This window comes from Stegodyphus dumicola, chromosome 9, assembly GCF_044657685.1.
Source record: "Stegodyphus dumicola isolate Sdum_Otavi_A_Nest chromosome 9, ASM4465768v1".
In the NCBI taxonomy this organism is placed as follows: domain Eukaryota; kingdom Metazoa; phylum Arthropoda; class Arachnida; order Araneae; family Eresidae; genus Stegodyphus; species Stegodyphus dumicola.
In genome coordinates, this window is record NC_140776.1 from 156,925,203 (window position 1) to 156,945,571 (window position 20,369).

At 33.2% G+C, this 20,369-nt stretch overlaps 1 protein-coding gene across 4 annotated transcripts in view; it reads right to left on the reverse strand.

Annotated features, from left to right (window-relative positions):
* LOC118183954 (heparan sulfate glucosamine 3-O-sulfotransferase 1-like) overlaps nt 1-20,369 on the reverse strand; it is a 522,588-nt gene that overhangs the window by 195,117 nt on the left and 307,102 nt on the right. The window contains exon 1 of one of the 4 annotated variants that reach the window (XM_035353572.2): nt 8,419-8,552. The exons of the other annotated variants lie outside the window; for them this stretch is intronic. The gene's annotated coding sequence lies outside the window, so the exon portion shown is untranslated. Of the gene's footprint in view, nt 1-8,418; nt 8,553-20,369 lie in introns of those variants that run through there. 4 annotated transcript variants of the gene reach the window in all.

The following is a 20,369-nucleotide window of genomic DNA, read 5'->3' on the forward strand; positions in this document are numbered from 1 at the left end:
CTAGTCTAATTCCAAGCTTCTCGAGCTTCTTCTCTCCAAGTTTCCCAAGTTCTGATTTAACAAAAAGGTTTTTTTTTATACCTTTTCAAGACTCTGTTGTATAAATTGATACATCCAGAAGTACGCTGCAGATAATTTAATTGCGATTACCTAATGTGACCGATAGCGTCCGCCACAATTGAAACAGGATCGCTATAACAATTTTCTACCGCTTGTCTGTTAAATTATCTTCCCATAGCCTCGTTCAAAGAAGTTAACTTCAAATGATTTAAAAGGTTAAGGAGAAAAATTAGTTGACTGTTCAAATGAGATGAGTGACTGAAAGTTATGAGTGGACAAATGAACATATTGAGAGTCGGAATGAAAGACCAAATGAAACAAGATTCATCTTGTGTTAACCAACATGAGAGAAAAGCAACATCTACAGAAATTCGATGGCCAGTGTGCGAAATTGGAATTTGCTTGATAACATGGTTTTACTTGCTTTATACACGATAAATTTTTATAAAACTTTACATTTTAGTTAAAATTAACGTCTACCACGTATTATTTAATTTCCAAATATCTGGTTTTTGACTCTTAAGCTATTAGCCGTCTTGCTTTCCTGTACTTCCAGATTACAGAATAAAAAATTATTTAGCACAGTGTTTAAATGGTTCTTTATCTTTTGGTTGTCAAGAAACACAAATAAAGCACAGTGGAAGATTTCTGGTAAGTAACATTAACGCGCTAACTTTAAGCAAAAGGTTATGCTTATCGTGTCTTTAAACTGGACACGACACTGGAGCGCTAACAATATGTGGCGAACCGGAAGTGTTCCCGAGAAGTTTGTGGCAGGGAAAGAGGGGTGGGAGACTCTCGGACTCGTCTTCCCGTGGTGTCCTGCTTCAAAACCTGGGGCAGAACTGAGCAAAGCCGTACCAAAGAATGTAAAGGTGATAACTCCCAAATCAAATTCTTTGGCTGTACGTCACTTGTAAGGTGCCCAAGGAAGACTGTTGTCAACGGCAGGAGCCATCTTGACTCCTAGCCACGATGAATTTGGTAGGTTTTCTCTAATTGAGATAAGTGATATTATTAACAACAATAGCAAGAACTGGACAGGGAACGACACGATGTCACAGTTGCAACAAGAGGAGAATCTGGGATACTGTACCTCTTGTCGAGAAGACATTGGCAAACTTTTCTCGTAGACGTTACTCACAAAGTTGAGTCACGAGTGTTACTAAATTGCACGTTTATCTGTCACTTACCAGAGTAAAACATCTTAAAATTTTTCTGGAATATATTCGTTATTTTCGTTTCCGCGATCTAATTTTTCTATTCTTTACAATGAACCAGAACACACTGATGATTTGTTTTAACAAACAACTGCGAATTAAAAATTTAACTTACAAGTAATCTTTTTTTTCTTCTTTACTCGGTTATTACGAAAAAGTATCTCTACACAACGCCCAACTGTATGTAGGTTAAATACCTATTACTAAAAGTTGTTATGGTTTTTAAGCTCCTTGTTCTACGAACACTTGAAACAACGAAAAGAAATAAAAATATTTCCAGGGTTATTCAATTAAACTAAAACACGTGTTAGGTTTGTTAATTACAAGGACAACGATTAAATTAACACATGCATTAACTACTGTAACAATATACTACATTAACAAAGAGAATTTCAGCATCTCTAAGATATTAAAATTAGGAATTTTTGTCACGTTCGTCGTGAGACGCATCCTCCTTCATTTATGACCACCACGCCCGTCACGGTTCATTATTATTCCTACGTACCGACGCATAAATTAACGCATTAGCGAAGACTTAGGACGCATCGGCAGTCTTGTGAATAACCAAATAGGTTATCTCGCAGGGATTAAGGTTATTCTGATAGATGAATGATGATCCTGATCCGAGAAATAGTTCTCGTCACTCATGCCGGTCACAGTCTCTTGTAAACCTCTGGAAACCCCTCTCAATTGACAAGCTGAATGAAGCTCTGAAGGGATTTGTCCGCCGATAGGACACGCCGTCTTTGGACGTATATGATGCTAATGCATGTCTTAGGTGACTGAAATTTAAATGCGCTGGATTACAGTTTCCATAGTCTAATGAGAAATATTATAATTTAATATCTTACTAACACCACTTAGTATCTTTATATACATGAAATTGAGACATCTGGTAACAGTCCTACAACTGTACACTAGATCGAATTACAAGTTAAAAATATATTCAACCAATATTCTATTTCAGCTAATGTTTATATACGCTACTTAAACCTTTTAACAAAATCCAATTTTAATCAGATTGTATTGGATTTATTAGATAAAGACAAATCATACTAGGCTTATGTATTTAAGGTAAGGCTGATTTCGTAAAGGACTTTCTATAGGAAACAGGATAATATTCTCTTTACACTTCTCACATATCGTATTTCCCGTGAAAATCGCGGATTATGAATACATGGAATCTCACAGACGGTCAGGTCATTTTCCCTGTTTACTGTTATGAGAGAAATAATAATCTCTATAAGTTAAAAATAGTTATAATAACTTATAGCTTTGAGTAACAAAAATACTATCCTAAACCAAAGCTACAGTTATAACCTCTAACATGGAAAGAATTAGAGAAAATATTTGCAATACAATTTGCTTTAATTAATTAATTAAAAGGACTGCATATTTCCTTAGGAAAAAGTATCACTGTTTTAGAAAACAAAAGAAAAAATTTAATATAAAAAAATCTGAAAGGTTTCGGATTTTAAATTACGTCCAAAGGTGCGTTTTTTTAACGTTTTGTGTGTTACCTTTATTTATTAAATATCATATTTTTTGCAGTTAAACCATAAAATTCACTTCAATAGCAATGTCGCAAAATAATTTTAAAATGAGCGTATCTTTAGAATTTCCGATACACAGTTTCGCGCGCTGGAAATAAAAAGGTTTTTTTCTTGTAGAGTGCTGCCATTGCTCGCTTATAAATCGTTGAGTTTGTTACTCAAAAATTCGTTAAAGTTTTACAAAATATGAAATCGATAATAAAACTAATTCCAAATTTTAAATTTGGTCTTCCACACGACCATATTCGTAGGAGGATTACGTCATTCAAAATTCGATGGCTCTATGTACCGTTGTTTTATCACAATGCGAGAAATATATTGATGCAGATTTTTCATTATTTAATTTCTTCAAATATAATGTAGGACTCTAACATTTTGTTGTGGCAACAGTTTGAAAAGTGAAACGGGTATTTATAATGATCAACGCAAAATCGCAAAACGAAAACAATAGTCCTTCAGAAAAAATAAATAAATAAATAAATATTAGTATTAGTAATAATTAATGCTATGTATTATAAGTGAAAAATTTTTTTAAAACAAAAAAGTATATTATTAACAAATTGGAAAATAAAATTATTTTTGCACATCAAATGGCGCAACGCTCCTCGAACTATTTGTGAAGACAAATTAAACTAAAACACGTGTTAGGAAAGATCAAAGAAAGACAAATTAAAAGATCTCATGTCTTAGGCAGTAGAAACTCTTGCCAATTTGTGTGAATGTTTACGGCAAAGAAAGTTTTGAAAGATACCTCCAAAGAACCTATTAATTTTTCCCTCCCTCTTCTGCCCCCAAAAAGAAAAAAGATATCAGACTTTTACAAGCATTTAAGCAAAAGCAAATATTAAAGAAGGAAAGCAAATATTAACAAAAAATAAAGGCCACAATCTTTGAATTTTTTAAACCAGGTGATGTTAATTACGAAACCTGAATGTATTTTTACTTTATTATTAATCCAAAAGGGACATTAGTACCAAATGGGATATTTTTTTCCAAACGGCATTTTGCGATGAATCACTAAAAATGACGTATCACTTTTCATATTGTTGCCACCAAATATTATCGCCCTGTAGTATATTTAAAGAAATTAAATAGTAAAACATCTGCATGAATATATGCATGTTTCTCGCATTGTGAAAAACCAACGGTACCTTGAGCCATCAAATTTTGAATAACGTAGTCCTCCATCCGAACATCGGCTCTTGAAATTTGTTTTATTATCTACTTTATATTTTGCAAAACGTAAGTGAATTTTTGATTAAACAGAGTCAAATATTTCAAAGCGAGAAGTGACAACATTGTACGATATAAAACACTTTTATCTCCAGTTCGGAAATTCCAAAGATATACTGCTGTTAAATATTTTGTTATTTTGGCGGTTGAATCGAAACGTTAATAATAAAACGAAAAGAGTTTTGTAATGGCCAACTTAATAAGAAAAACTGAACAATGATATGATAATCTGAAAAAAGAAAACAGAAAAATCCATGCAGATGCTTAACGCTGCGTCAGGAATTCTAAATGTATATTGTTATGATGCTTTAAAAAATTTTGTGACTTTGTTGTTGAATTGTATTGGCTTAAATGCGAAGAAAATGAGGCTTAATAATAAAGCTAAAAAAACAAAATTTGGGTTAATAGAAGTGAGTGTAGTAGCAGGCTTGTAGCCTGCGAGGTCAGCGACAGAGTTAAAACTTAAACCTTTTTGGGCGAATGTTAAAATCTGAAACCTTTTCAAATTTTGATTTTCTTGTAATACTGTTGTTATTAATGTTTTAAAAAATCCTTCGCTTTACAGTAACCTGCATATGTAATGAATTAAAAATAAATAAGATATTTTATAGAATGTAGTAAAATATACCGTTTGCAAAAGAAATAACAAACATTAAAAAAAAGTGCAAATAACATAAAATGGGAAAAATAATGGATGTAATTAAAATAAAACGATTATTGAAATAAACACGTATAAATCAAATTTATTACTTAGTTAAGTTTCAAAATGAAAGACACATAATCTGTTTTAAGATGAAAAGTATAAAAGGTACTTTGAGATATTTGAATAAAAATTAATTTGCTTTCGAACAAAGATATTACATTATCACCTTCCTTTTTAATCGGCTTTTCTAAGAGAAGATATAAATTTAACACCTGACATTAAAATATGTTGCAAATCGTTTTAAAACATGATAGATAAACAAACAACTCAGATAAATTCAATGCTGAACGACATTAATTTGATCATTTTATTATTTGGGAGTTTTTCAAGAATTGCGAAAAATTATATTCTCTGACACCCGAAACACGATTAATTCGAATTCACACAATGCCTTAATGAAACAATGCGGATTATTTACTGTTATAGAAGAATGAAAATTACGCGAAAAAAAAGGATTTAAATGCTTTTATTGATAAGAAAAGTATTCCTTTATGTGGTTGGTATTTTACGTAACCTAAGATGAATTTCAACGTCAAATCTGTTTTCATTTATCAGGATTTACTCGAATCTTAAAATGTTTTATCCATGGAAGATATAATAAATACATTTGTGTACGGATTATCTTTACATTATGGTTTTTTAATGAATATCAAGTAATTTTAAACATTTTGTTTTTCATCCAGGTGCAGTAAAACTGTATGGCATTCATTATTCCTATTAAATAATGGCAATAAAACAAATTCTGTCACAAGTAACTTTTTATAGACAGATAGGTAGATAGACCGACAGAAGTATAGAAGACACTTAACAGTACGAGCAACAAAGAGGTATAATTTATTATAGTACATTTTAATATTCTGTTGTAGTACCTTTTACTACTTCTGTAGTACCCTTCACGACACCATTTTTACTACTCATTGTGTTTATAAAGTTTCGAAACTAAGCCTGGAAATGAGGCATTGCATTTTGGAAACTGGAATTTGATAACGAGTGGGGACTGCTCCGTACTTGATGTACATTTTTATCTTGTGCAAATTTTCTCCATCAAAGCAATTTCTGCAATAATTATTAGACTTATTGTTCATTTTATAAAGTTGCTATTATGATATTAAATATTAGATTTAATAAGCACTAATGAATGTCTCATAGTTTTTAAGAGAGAAGAGCTGTTTCGATGATGTTTATGGGTGACACAATTCAGTTTCGTAAAACTGTAATTGAGTTATTATTTTACGTATTTTACACTTTATCCGCTTGGTGTCTACTAGGTACTTCTTGAAAAGTAATCGGTCTGTCATTTGGAACAAAATGATTAGGATTTCCTCTTTCATCACTAATGCAGTTATTCTTAAGAGAGAGATTCCTTTTGTAAAAGTACGTCGAAAACGGACTGCGTCCAGATACTGATTTAGGAAGGAATTAGTATTATTATACTTGTGGTCAAAATTGGCCTTGAGGGACATTATTCCAATCAGTTTGCCATTGATTATTCTCTATTATTTACCACTTTGTTGGTCTGGCCATTTTATGCCTAGGGTTGTGGCACTGATATTCTGGGCCGCTTCTTTTGTGACTTGATTTGCGAATTAATATTCGGAGATGTATGTGTGAGCTATCAACCTAGAAATTGTAATTTAAAATTGAAGGCTTGTAGAGACATTAGGATTTTTTGGAAGCCAGAGAGATGAAAAATATGCAACCGTCTTCGCCGGGAATCGAACCACGGACCTCTGGAATACCAGCGTGCTACCGTTACACCACGAAGACACGCTAGGGAAGTGGGAGAAATACCTTATATGCTCCCCTTTTTATAGGGCGACTAGGGTTTCAGGGGACCTAGTCGCCAAATCCTGAATGAGGAGAATCATCATCCACAATCCTTTTAGTTCGGACGCCACTTGTAGAGTCATTAGGTTAATTGGAAGCAGAAAAGATGAAAAATATGTCGAACAGGGAAACCTAGATCCATATGGAATATCAAGTGTTAGGAAAGTTTACAAAAATACCTGAGAAAACCATAGATGCTGAAATAACATACCAAGGAAATATGTGACGTTGTGCGTATATCAAACAGATCCTTTTTGAAATGCACTTTAATTGCTAATTAAAAACATAAAACTAGAACGTACTAAAGATGATTTGATATCATCATCACGAAATGAAATACATTATCCATATTTAATATGTAAGATAAAAACTATGTAAAAGACAAATTATAATTTTAATTAGCAAGAGACGCTTAATTCTTAAATTTATTTCCTCTCTCTATCCTAAGAATAGTAGTCTCTTTTTGCACTGCGTCATTTCGAGGGTAATCCATGTCATATAACTCTTATGTAACACTCATGATTTAAATGGAACTAACACAGCCAATAATAATAATTTTACAGCAGTATTAATTATACAATCAAAATGCATTCAGAACCAAAGCTAACTCAGTCTGAATTAAGATTTCATGCTGATCACAATGCACTTGCTTTCTACGCTAGCTGCACTGCTGCTTGCTGCTCCCATTACAAAGCTATAGAAAATGTAAACATATCAAGTTGTTTGTGGTCGCAACACAAACGCTGTGGTTGTTTGTGGTGTTTACTGAAATAAAAATGAAGATTTTTCAGCCTCGGCTACCAGTTTCCTATTTATTATGGATCAGCATTATATTTACGTTTCTACGCAACCAAAATTCTTGTACTTCATTATGGATCTACAGTCTACGAAATGCAATAGTACTACATCTACGTCTCAGTGTTCCTGCTGTTTATTACTTCTAAGTTTGATTTTATTACACATGTTATTAAAGAAATATGCGTTATAATTGCTGCAATACAAACCATTGCAGGCTTATAAGACCTAAGACTAAACTGAACATAAAATTATTTCTTAAACGGAACTACTTAACGATATAAACTCGCAAAACCACATTTAACAAGGTTAACCCCATTTACTGCGTCTATGCAGTTTGTAGAGTTCCTCACTTTGGAATTCTAAGTTAATGTTGGAAGTGAAGACTCTTAAGAAATGATAAGCGAATAATCGCTTGAGTTCGGTGACAAAAAACAAGAAGATAGAAAGGTAACTAATCCTTTATTATTCCAATAAGATTTAACAGAACTCCGCCTGGGAGTGTACAAGCAAAGCTCGCACTTGGACTTGAACTTAAAAGACTAAGAATTAAACTAAAACTAAGATTAACTAAAGAAGTATAGCCGAAGCTATCAAGGTTCAAAATGAGCTAGCCCCTTAACTTATTTGACTACGAAGCTTAGCAAGGGCCTGAGTACGGACGGCCGAGCGTAATAACAGCTTTGAGAGAGAGAGTGGCCAAAAAGGCAGACGCGCGTAAATCAGAAACTCTGATTCTCTCTCACTCAGTAAGTAACTTCGTGGTTTAAATACCGCTCCTCCTCATTAAATGTTCAGCAAGATTCCAAAACTACGTTCTGGCCGGAAGTAGTAAGTTGAAGTTAAGAATTTGACAAGAAAGGAACTTTAACTTAAAATTTAACTGTTAATAAAATTAACATAATCCTTACAAGTTAATTTACAGTGGTACGTAATTTTCACTAAAAAGATATATATATATATATATATATATTATATACTACGCATATGTAAATAAAATTTATATGAGCCAAATTAGCACACTTACATGAAAAATCAGATGAGAATGAGGGAAGGTAAATGATTTTTATGTCCCCATTATTTAACTTTAGAGGCACTTCGGTGAGACTATCGAAGCTTACGCGAACAAGAAAGATGCACTAATAATGTGTTTAACTTCATTTCATCGGCACCTATTTAATGCTTTGCTTGTTTACGTTCAAGACACGTTTTAAGCTCCATCATTGAAAACATTCATTTCCATTCGTTGACCTTGGCTTAGTTTCAGAGGCTTTCTTCTTCCTCTATCGCTGCGTGCATACATTATCCTTGCAATTGTTTACACTCTATTCTAAAAAAAGAGCAGAGGGTAACTTTTAAGTTGGTATTGGGAATTTTTCTCTATTATAATGCTGAATTTCCTCTTGTATTTTGGGTAATATTCTCAAGAAAATTAAGATGCGCAATATGTGAATGCGGAAATTTCTCAATCCGCGAACCGATCGGCAATAATAACTAAGTCAGAAGTAAAGATTCTATGCTGAGACATAACTTACGCAATTTTTCATTTTTGTTGGGGTAGTAAAAAACGTCGAAACGTAGATCTGAACCTAGACTTGCAGACATAGTTAACTTCCGATTAAACAAACTCACTCCAAAACATAAACTTTGTTTATTGCAAAACGATTAAAAAAGGATTACCATAAACCATCAAAACAGTACATGGAAAATGAAAAAAGGAAGAGAAAAGTTCTTAGGATAGCAGATGATATCACAATATTTGAGAGTTATTTTAATCAATTAATAGTATATAAATTAATTGCATGTTATTCGAAATATATAAATGTTACACCCAAAATGTGTTCTAATCCACTGTTTTATTTAAGTTTGAATTTAAAAATATTTTGTCTTTTTCTGGATGGTGATTTAATTTACGAAACCAACCGAAGATATTCTCGAGTTTAAACTGCTTGGAAACACAGGTAAATTGTTAACCGTATTTTCCTGTTATTTTTAGTAGGAATTACCCCCTTTCCTGTGCTCATAGACTGTTCCTAGATTAACCGTATTAATTGTTACGGGGATTAACTGTTACGAAGCGGTATTATCCCCGTAAACCGGGATTTGAGTGTATTCTGGGCAGATGGGACACAGAAAATCTAAGAATATATCCTTAACTGATTCATTAATAACACCGTTACAAGCTTTTCTTAAATCAAACAACGTATGTATTATTTAAGATAAAGTTGAGAACACCATAATTTAGTCAAACAATACCGTGTATTGTTTAGTCAAAAGCATGGTTTAATATTCAAAAACGTTACTTCCCATGCTTAGCATCTTTTAAAATCTAAAACACTTCTCTACATTAGAGCTTTATTTTAGCAGTATTTAAATGTTTTTCTGTGTCTGGTCTCATATAATTCTATGAAGAACGATGGCTGAAGTAGCAATCAAGAGAATATACCCTAGCATTTGACAGACATAAACCAATCTTTCCGTGACAGCAAAGATGCAGCGAGACTTTAGTGCTCATAAGGTTACTCTGTTGGAATCGCTTCATAATTCTCGCTATAATTTCGGTGTCGGCACATGTATGGACAATGGCTACTGCTGACCAAAATAAATCTTTTGTAAGGGTTCCCTGCCAAAAGTTGTCTACATACTAACGCAAATCAGTTTCTAACTTTAAAAAAGGAAATCTCACTTCCACCCAGAACAATAAAAGAAAGGAAAATCATATTTTCATAGCGGTGTTCTGGAATAAAAAGTGCCTCCACTCTTATATGCATTGATTTCTTTAAGTTAATAACTGATATTACTAAAAGTGCTAACACGTTTATGACGAACTTCCCTTGTGAAGGTTTTTAACTTAAAAAACAAACAGTTGTTTTCCACCATAAAAGTTAAAAGGGTACCACAAATATGCCAGCACTTTTAATAACAGGGTACTGTTATAATGGAGTCTCCTCCTCTTTAACATAACAATTACAAAATGCAAACCTTGTAAGCTATGGGAAAAAAGTCGCTTTAAGGAAACTGTCACATTAAATAATCAGCTAAAGATGCATTTGCATATGAGTTTGATGCACATTTTTTACCATCATTCTAAAAACTATTTCTTCGGGTGGTTGCTGATGACCAGCTTTTATTAAGCAACTTTTACCTAGTTTATTACTTTAGCAAGGATGCTTTCGTAAAAAGACTTTTGAGGGAAGCTGACTCTTATTCACGTTATAGTTCAAGATATTGCAGCAAATGGGTTATAAACTTCCAAGAGAGATAGAGTACACCTAGGCGTTTGAAAATCTTATAGCAAAGCGTGGTTGGAAACGCGTTCCTGACGCGATAATGAAGACACAAACCACAAGAAAGGAAAGACACGAACACGGTGAAAAAACATGTTTATTATGATTAAGTACAGCAGAAACCAAGAAGTAAGAACCAAAACAGACAAGGATCGATATAAAAGAAGGTGTTCAAAATTACGACCATGGATCATGATGCAGGAACCGTGCATCATGCATCTTCCATGCGCCGGAGATGTGAGGCTTGCATCATGATCCCGGGACGTAATTTCGAACAGCTACTTGAATGACGATCCTTGTCTATTTTTGTTCTTATTTCTTGATATCTGCTGTACTAAACATAATAAACATGATTCCTTACCCTGTACGTATCCTTCCTTACTTGTGATTTGTGCCATCATTACCGGGGCAAGAAAGCGTTTCCGACCATGCATTGCTGTATGATTTTCTATCATTTAGGTATATTCTGTCTCTCCTGAAAGTTTGTAACCGATTTGCTGAAACACCCTGTATGAGCGAAAAACTCCAAACTACATTAGCTAACGCGTTACTGGTAACTTAAGAGTTCAGCGGCTTTATCCGCTGGTGGATGAAACCATGATGAGGGTGGGATGAATTAGTAATAAGTTTGCATTTCGTCAACAAGAAAAATGTATATTCCAAACCGTACCCTGAACAAGAAGTGCAGAATATATAAAAATATTCTCACTTTTCGTTTTCAAGTAAATGTCTCCATGAGGGATTATAATTACTGTCAGCGTTTGAAACGCAATAATCAACCTCATTTACAAGTTTAACTTAGTAAATGAGTAAATATTTATTAAAGAGACAGTCATAATTTGAATAAAATGGAAAAGTCATAATTTGCAGTTTTAATATTAAGGATTAGATTAAGATTTTGCTGAGTTGAAGCTCACAGTCGTCCAATCACTACCTGGAATTCAATTCCATAGATATAGCAACCTCTTTAAATCATTTTAATTAAAAATAATAATAAATAAATAAAAGAAAAAATGAAGTGCATTTAAATATTTGCAATTTATATGTTAAAATAAAATTAATCAAAAAAAATAAGAATTAAAATAAGACCAAAAAGTAATACAAAGTACAATTAGAAATTTTGAAGTCATCCTGTTGTAAAATGTTAGAGATTTTGTAGGTTATTTTTGATGTAAAAAAGCTGAAAAATATACAACACCCTCGCCGGGACTCGAACCTGGAACTCTCGAATACGCGCCGAGCATGCTAACCTTTACACCCCGAAGACATGCTGGAAGGAGGGAGAAAATACTCCCCCTTTTAAAGGGCGATTGCGGATTAGAGCAACCAATGGCCAAATATTGTTGGTGAAGAATCATCATCCGTCACCTTTTTAATTCGGATGCCACTGTAGAGTCATTATCATTTTTTGAAGCAGAAGACTTGAAAAATATGCAGTGCCCTCAAAGGGACTCGAACCTGGACCTCTCAAATACGAGGTGAGTGTGTTAACCGTTTCACAAAGAAGGCATGCTGGAATGAAGGGGCAAATACCTTATAGATTTTATTTAAGACACACATAATATAAAATAAGAGTTATTGCAAAATAATGCCCATCGTTGGCCGAGTAGATAATATCGTTGAACACTGCTAGTTTGATCCGGTTTCGAATCCCAGGAAACGAGTTGACAGTACGTGAGTTCTTGTGGTTTTCCCAATGTGCACCGTGCATGTAAGTAAGTTTCCCCAGAAAGTCCTCCACGAAGCCATTGTTTTCTTAGGAAAATAGCCCTCGTGTGTTTTGTCTCAATCAGATTACAGAATTGCGAAATAAACTTAAGAAGGGCTGACGATTAATTTAACGCTATAGTCACCAACGCGCTTTTAAAATATCGAAGCTAAATAAAAGATCTTATTCATCATCGATTGGCAACATGTCTATATGAAGGAAGAGATTTTATCGAGACTGAAAACAATGATAAATTTCTGACGTTTTAGGAAAAGTATTATTTATTTCTGCTTGAAAGAAACTGTAATTCAAATATGCTATTTGCAAAATTGGTAAGAGGTTTTCCTGACTCTTACAAAAAGCCTCTTGTCAATACCCTATTATTTCTGCTTGAAACCCTATTTAAGCCGGAAACATTATTTGGTTTATTTAGGGTGGCAGTGATTTTTCTGTCTTAAGATTCAGAAGGAGCCGACTGGACTTATGGAAGAAAGAAATATACAAATTGAAGCATCAGTCATCTTCTTTAAAAGATATCCCCTTTTTAAGTTGTAGTATTCCCCATTGTGTAATTTCTAATTCAGGAAAATTCATAAATAAAGCGTGATACCCTTAGGGGGTAAGAAAAATTGCGTTGTGTGTTGTTGGCTGGGTTAAATGTGAAAGTTCTTTCTTTCCTACGCTAGGATATTAAAAAGGAAGGATTTACATTCCATTAAGGAGTACATTACGAAATGGAAATTAGGTTAGTTAAAATTAGGTTAGTTAAAATTTGGTTATGAATATAAAGAGATAATTTAAAGATCATAGTTAATTTTAGTTAACTTTGTAAGGATTATGTTAATTTTATTAACAGTTAAATTTTGAGTTAAACTTCCTTTCCTATCGCTTCTTAATTTCAACTTACCACTTCCGACCAGAACGTAGTTTTAGAATCACGTCTGAACGCTAATGAGGAAGAGCGGTATTTAACCGTTAAAAGTGAAGTTAGTTAAAAGTGAAGAATCATAAGAAATAGTAAGCGAATAATCGCTTGAGTTCGTGAGACAGTGAATAAACTTGGAAAGGGTTAAAAGACCCTTTATTATTCAAATATGATTTAACAGAACTCCGTCTTGGAGTTGTACAATAAAAGCGACACTCGGGCTTCAACTTAAGAGCCTAAGAGTTAAACTAAACTAATCTTAACCAAAGAGATATAGCCGAAGCTATCAAACATCTAACGGTGTTGGCCCCTTAACGCTAATTGACTGCGAAGCTATCAAGGGCCTAAAGTACGGCCGAGTGTCATAATAGCTTACGAGAAAGTAGCCTAAAAAGGCGGACGCTTGCTAGACAGAATCACTGGTATCTCTCTAACACAGTAGGAACTTCGCGGTTAAATACCGCTCTTCCTCATTAGCATTCAGACGTGATTCTAAAACTACGTTCTGGCCGGAAGTGGTAAGTTGAAATTAAGAAGCGATAGGAAAGGAAGTTTAACTCAAAATTTAACTGTTAATAAAATTAACATAATTCTTACAAAGCTAACTAAAATAAACTATGATCTTTAAAATTATCTCTTATATTCATAACCAAATTTTAACTAACCTAATTTTAACTAACCTAATTTCCATTTCGTAATCTACTCCTTAATGGAATGTAAATCCTTCCTTTTTAATATCCTAGCGTAGGACGGAAAGAACTTTCACATTTAACCAGTGAACAACACACAACGCAATTTTTATTACCCCCTAAGGGTATCACGCTTTATTTATGAATTTCCACCAAAGGAAAAGATGAAAAGAAATGATTCTAATGAAGATCATAACCAGAAAGGTTGCGGAAGGGGGCTGGAAGTGTGATTTATTCAGTGTACAATTTTAAGTAGGCGATGACTTTGTTCACGTATAAAGGATTATGAATGTTTTAAGAAAGAAAGAGACAGCAAATGAATCAATTTATTTTGATTTAAGAGTCAGCTACGGCTTGTTAAATCTGCGAAGCGGTTCGGAGAACAAAGTGCTTAATGTCCGCAGCAGCAGAAGCGAAAAGTTCGCTTTTCTTTATTCTCCGCCGTGCCATTTAAATGGCGTTTAACTCTGTGCCATTACTCCTTGCGTATAAAATTGATATATTCCCTGCAAATTATATTAGACTCCAAGGAATTTCCCCCTTTTTTTCCTAGTATTTGCAAAGTAATATTTTTCCTGAAATAGAATTCGAAATTGAGACAGCATTTTTTAAATAGGGTTCCTTAGACTATTAAAGCTATTTTTAGATTTCCAATTGGATATTGCATAAGAAACTGAGTTAGAATGCATTAGTAAGCGCCATTTTAAGATTGCTTTCTATCTCTTATTAAATAAGGCTTACGTTACCAATAATAAAATAAATCTTTGATATTGAAAGGGACTTTTATGCCGGCAAAAAGAATAGTTAATTAAATATATTTGCTATGGGCTTTTCCTAACGTTAAATTATTTTTAAAGAATTAGAAATGGAAGAAAAATGAGATTTAATAACTAATTATATACAGTGCACCTGCAAAGTATCAGAACTAAGTGTGTATAAAATCGGAAGCTTAAAAAAGTATATTTGTAATTCTTAAACTTCAACATGCAGTCCTTGTGATTTCCATTTCACATAGTTTTCAACATAGAGTCCCTAAAAGACTAGGAATGCTCACAAATTGACTTCATTGCTTTTAAAAACTCAACTTTTGGATATTGTTTAAATCCCCAGTTTTGGTTTTTTGAATCTCCAAAAATGCTGTTAAAATAATGACTTTTGGCATGAGATTTTACTTTAGAAAAAAGAAGTATTTAGCAGATTTCAAATCTGGTGAATAAGGAGTGTGACTAAGAATTGCGACACTTTTCATACTAGAAATGTTTTGAAAAGAATGGAAAGTGTGATGTAGCAGAAAATGAGGGCAAATTTTTATTTTATCAAGCCGTTCCTTGGAAATTTTTAACAGTATCTTTGTCAATATTAAGCTCATTAGCTACGAAGTCAATATTATATTCAATATTATACGAAGGGATAGGTGAAAATTCCATGCCGACGAAAAAATTTAAATCATATTTAATGTTCGATCATCATATAATTTATACAACATTTCATCAAAAATCTCTGTCTCTGTTTCTTTCTTTTTTCTTTTTTTTTTTTTTTTTTTAAATCCAAAGGGGCGTTGTTCTTCAGGGAATATTTTCGTTTTGCGATTTTGAGTGGAATCACTTGCGTAGAATGTCCGTTTCACTTTTCAAACTGTTGCCACCAAATATTATCGCCCTGTATTATATTTGAAGAAAATAAATAATGAAGAATCTGCATAACTGTATGTATGTTTCTCGCATTCTGATAACACAACGGTAGCTAGCGCCATCCAATTTTAAATGACATAATCCTACTGCGAATATGGGCATCTGGAAGCCCAAATTTGAAATTTGGAATTTGTTTTATTATCGATTTCATGTTTTGTAAAACTTGTATGTATATATGTTTCTCGCACTGTGATGTAACAACGGTACCTAGAGCCATCAAAATTTGAATAACGTTATCTTCTATAAAATAGGGGAATGTGGGAGAATTAATTTTTAATTTGAAGTTTGTTTTATTATCAATTTCATATTTTGTAACACTTCAACGAATTTTTGATTAACAAACTCAAGGATTTCAAAGCGAGCAATGGCAACGTCGTCGAAAATTCTAAAGAAATACTCAATTTAAAATTATTTTGCGATATTGCACTGAATTTTATGCTTGAAATGCGAAGAACATGATATTTAATAAATAAAGGTAACACACAAAATGTAAAAAAAAAAAAAAAAGCCCTTTAGACGTAGTTTAAAATCTGAAACCTTTTAGATTTTTTTAAATGCTTCATAGCAACAATTTATGCCTATGCGTTGCTGACCTTAATCTAATCCTTCATGGATCTGGAAAATGATTAACTTCGTAGAAAATTCTGTTCATAAGCAGATGGTATATTTAGAATACGTTATACCACGGAGAAAAACTGCTACTTACCAGCCACCACAACAAAGGTGTGGCCGACAGATCAGTCGGCATTTATTGAAAATAGTATTAAGTTACACAGAGTGTTACATTTTGATATTATGCACAACTGTGTTACGTACAACTGTGTTATGCACAACTGTGTTACGTACAGATAAAATATACCTTGCGTAATATTGAAAAATAACTTTCGCATTTTAATCCGCTGCCTTAATTTGTCCGGAATTTAGAAGTGATTCTCTCGAACCACTGATAGCAGTACTTGTAATGTTGACTGTCAGCACAAATGGAAATTCGTTCATTAGTTTCATGATGTTACTTTTTTACCATGACTAGTTATATTGAAGGACGGTGTTACCTAACTTGTAACCTTGATTTAAGAAAGCCTGCTAATCATACATAAGAATACGTTCGCAAGTTTTATTGTTAATCATAATTCGAAGATGCACCATGTCTGTTCCATTTGACAAGCCGTGTTGCTTTAAAAGCAGTATCATTATTTCAAAGGCAATGTATGGATTTACTATTCACTGTTATTTAACGATACATAGTGTCTTTTTCACTAGACATGTAATGTCACTTTTGTAAGTTAGTGCAGCAAATATGCATTTGTGTTCATGGGGTTCTCATTAATAATTACTCACAAACGAAATCAAAAACATACCATTAGACAAATATTAAAAACAGAACACGCTACTATGTGATATAACAACTGAAGCAAACCCTAAATAACAGTAAGTATAAGACATAACATACACCGCTAGTAAAAATAAATGAAAACCTAACCACTACAGTGGTTAATACAATAATTCTGAATGTGAGATTCAACATAACCTCAAAAAAGCCTATTTTAACATTTTTTTTTTTTTTTTTTTTTTTTTTTTTTAGATTGAAACACTAGGGGAAAGAAACAAGAATTTAAAACAAACTCATTAGTTGAGATTAGAATAGTGAAAAAGCATACATTGGAACTTTACGTTAACGTTGTGATGCAGTTAATATTGACGTACTGCAAGATGACATGACTTGCACCGGTAAGACCAGTTCTACGGAGATGGTTGTTTTATGTAACTTTGTTTAAAACTGAAACAGTGCAAGGTTTCCATTACCATCTAATTAATAAATTTTTAATTTAAAATTGGCAACACCAACGCCTAGCTACACTTACCGTTTCATTAATGAGTTTTTTTATATCACATATTAATAAATCTAATGAGAACATTTTTAAATAATTAGTAAACAATTATTTGAAATACTTAATTTAACGTCTGTTATTTCGATTCAAAATGTTATATATATGCGGCTTAAGTGATATTCGTCGATAGTTTATTGGTTGTTTGAGTAAATGTAAATTGTTTTATTCCCCGTGCAGTGCAGCGCGTGAAGAATATTATGAGAAAGCTAAGCTGTAAAAATTAAAAATACAAGAGCATATGACATTTAACATTTAATAAATAAATTTAACATCTATATATAATAGAATTCGGAAATATGCAACCGGCAACGACGAAAAAACAAATAAAATGAAATAAATAAATATCTTTATTACATGCGGCATAAGTGTCTGTTTGTCGCCTATAATTTATGGGTTGTTTGCGTAATTGTACTAGCCAATGGGATGAAGTTGCCATGGCACAGGGTTGCCGTTTCAATTGAGACGAGGGCAATTTCCTGTAAAACTTGCCTTTGCTATGACCATCCGTAAGTCTCAGAGCGAAACGCTTAAGCTTGTTGGCATTTTTTTATCTGAGCCTGCATTTGGACACGGCAACTTTAGGTTGCCTGTTCAAGAGTTTGTGAAAGAACGGACGTAAAATTAAAAATAATGGATGGTCCTCTGCAAGGCGAGCTTAGAAATGATGGAAAGATCTACACAAGAAATGTTGTGCACAAAGAGATCTTTGACATGTGAATTAACATTTTATTATTTAAATCACCTTTATTTATTGAGCTAGCGGTGGCTCTTAAGAAATGTATCGCCAGTGGTTTCCTTCATTGCACTCTACTTTAAGCAATTAAACAAGTAGAAGGGGGAAACCCCGTGGGGTAATAAGCAAAGGGTGTCCTCGCCGCCTGCCCTGGGTAATTCAGTTTGAATTAGCAGACACCTTTGCACAAATCATTTTAGTTACAATTTATAATATCTAGAATATGTCATTTCGTATGACCGCCGAGTTTTCTAGTATTTAATAAGCCAAGAGCGCTGCATACGGTTTACAAGAAATGCTGAATAAAAATGCATTATATTTTTTGCTGAAACAAATTATTTTAAATGACGGTCCCATTTAAGAAGCGATTGAAGTAAATTATTCATAAGTAAAAAATCTGAAATAAAATTAATTTAAATAATTTTCGTCATAAATTTTCCAAATGGGAGCATTAGCAGAAAATAAGTCCATAAGCCCAAATATTTACGGCATACGCAAATTTACACAAACTATAATGAAAATTTAATTGATGTTATAAAGAAAGAAATATTTTTTAGAAATATGATCTGCTTTCAAGAAGCAGTACATAACAAGCAAAAATAAATTAACTGTAAAGAAACCCTAATTTCGCTATTTTCAGTAATTAAGTGAGTTACAGTTAGTAAAATGCAATCATTTAAAAATAATAATAAAAATAATAATGCATAATTGGGAATGTGAAAACGGTTGAAATTTTTAAATGCTTAAGAGCAGCGAAGGAAAAATAGTCCTTATTTACAAAATTAAACACATTGGGATGTAAGGTTTAGATACAACATGCAAAATTCAAACAAATGCACATTACTAATATAATAAATACTGCTGTCTGCAAAAGAAATGCTTTCCTTTTTCAACCCAAAGAGATGCTAGACTAAAAGGACTCTCTCAAAAGTCTCGAAACAGCATTTTCCGATGAATCACTTAAATGCGATGTATTACTTTTCAAATTGTTGCCACAAAATATTATCAGACTGTATTATGTTTAAAGAAGCTAAATAATGCAGAACCCGCATAAATGCATATATATTTCTCGTTCTGTGAAAAAACAGCGCTACCTGAAAAATATAGTCCTGCACATGAACTTGGGCATCTAGAATCGCAGATTTGGAATTTCGTTTTTTTGCCTATTTCATATTTTGTAAAACTTTAACGTATTTTTGATTAAAAAATTCAACAATTTCAAAGCGAGCAGTGGCAGCACTGTAGGGAATAAAACATTTTTATCTGCAGCTCGCGAGACTGTCTATTCTAAAGATATGCCATTTTTAAATATTTTCAGCCCAAAGTGACATTAGCCCAAATGCTCTCGAAACGTGCAAGTGTCTGTAAATGAAAAAAAAAAAAAAAAAAAAAAAAAAAAAACCATCGCCCGTTTGGGCGTAATATAAAATCTGGAAGCTTTCAGGTTATAAGGTATTTCTCCCGCTTCCCTAGCTTGCCTTCGTGGTATAGTGGTCAGCACACTGAGTCAGTATTTCAGAGGTCCGTGTTTCGATTCTCGGCGAAGGCGGTTGCATATTTTTCATTTTGCTTGCTTCCAAAAATACCTAATGTCTTTACAGTGGCGTCCGAACTAAAAGGGTGTTGGACAAGGATTCTCCACACCCAGGATTTGGCAATTCGGTCCCCTAAAAACCCAAGTCGCCCTTGAAAAGGGGGAGTATATAAGGTATTTCTCCCGCTTTTGTAGCGTGGCTTCGTGGTGTAGTGGTTCTGCACGCTGGGCAGGTATTACAGTGGTCCGTGGTTCGATTCCCGGCGAAGGCGCTTGCTAATTTTTCATCTTTCCTGCTTCCAATTAACCTAATGACTCTACAAGGTTATTTATTTATTTATTTGAATAGTCTCATATGGTAACTTTTCTTACTATTTTTGGCTAAGAACTACCAAGGCTTTGAGAAAATTTTATATAACATCTGCATGAAGCACATTATTATAAACATAAAACAAAGATCTCATTCTACTTTACATTTCACTAATGTTAAACAAACATTGATCTCTGCTTTTATCCTTTGAA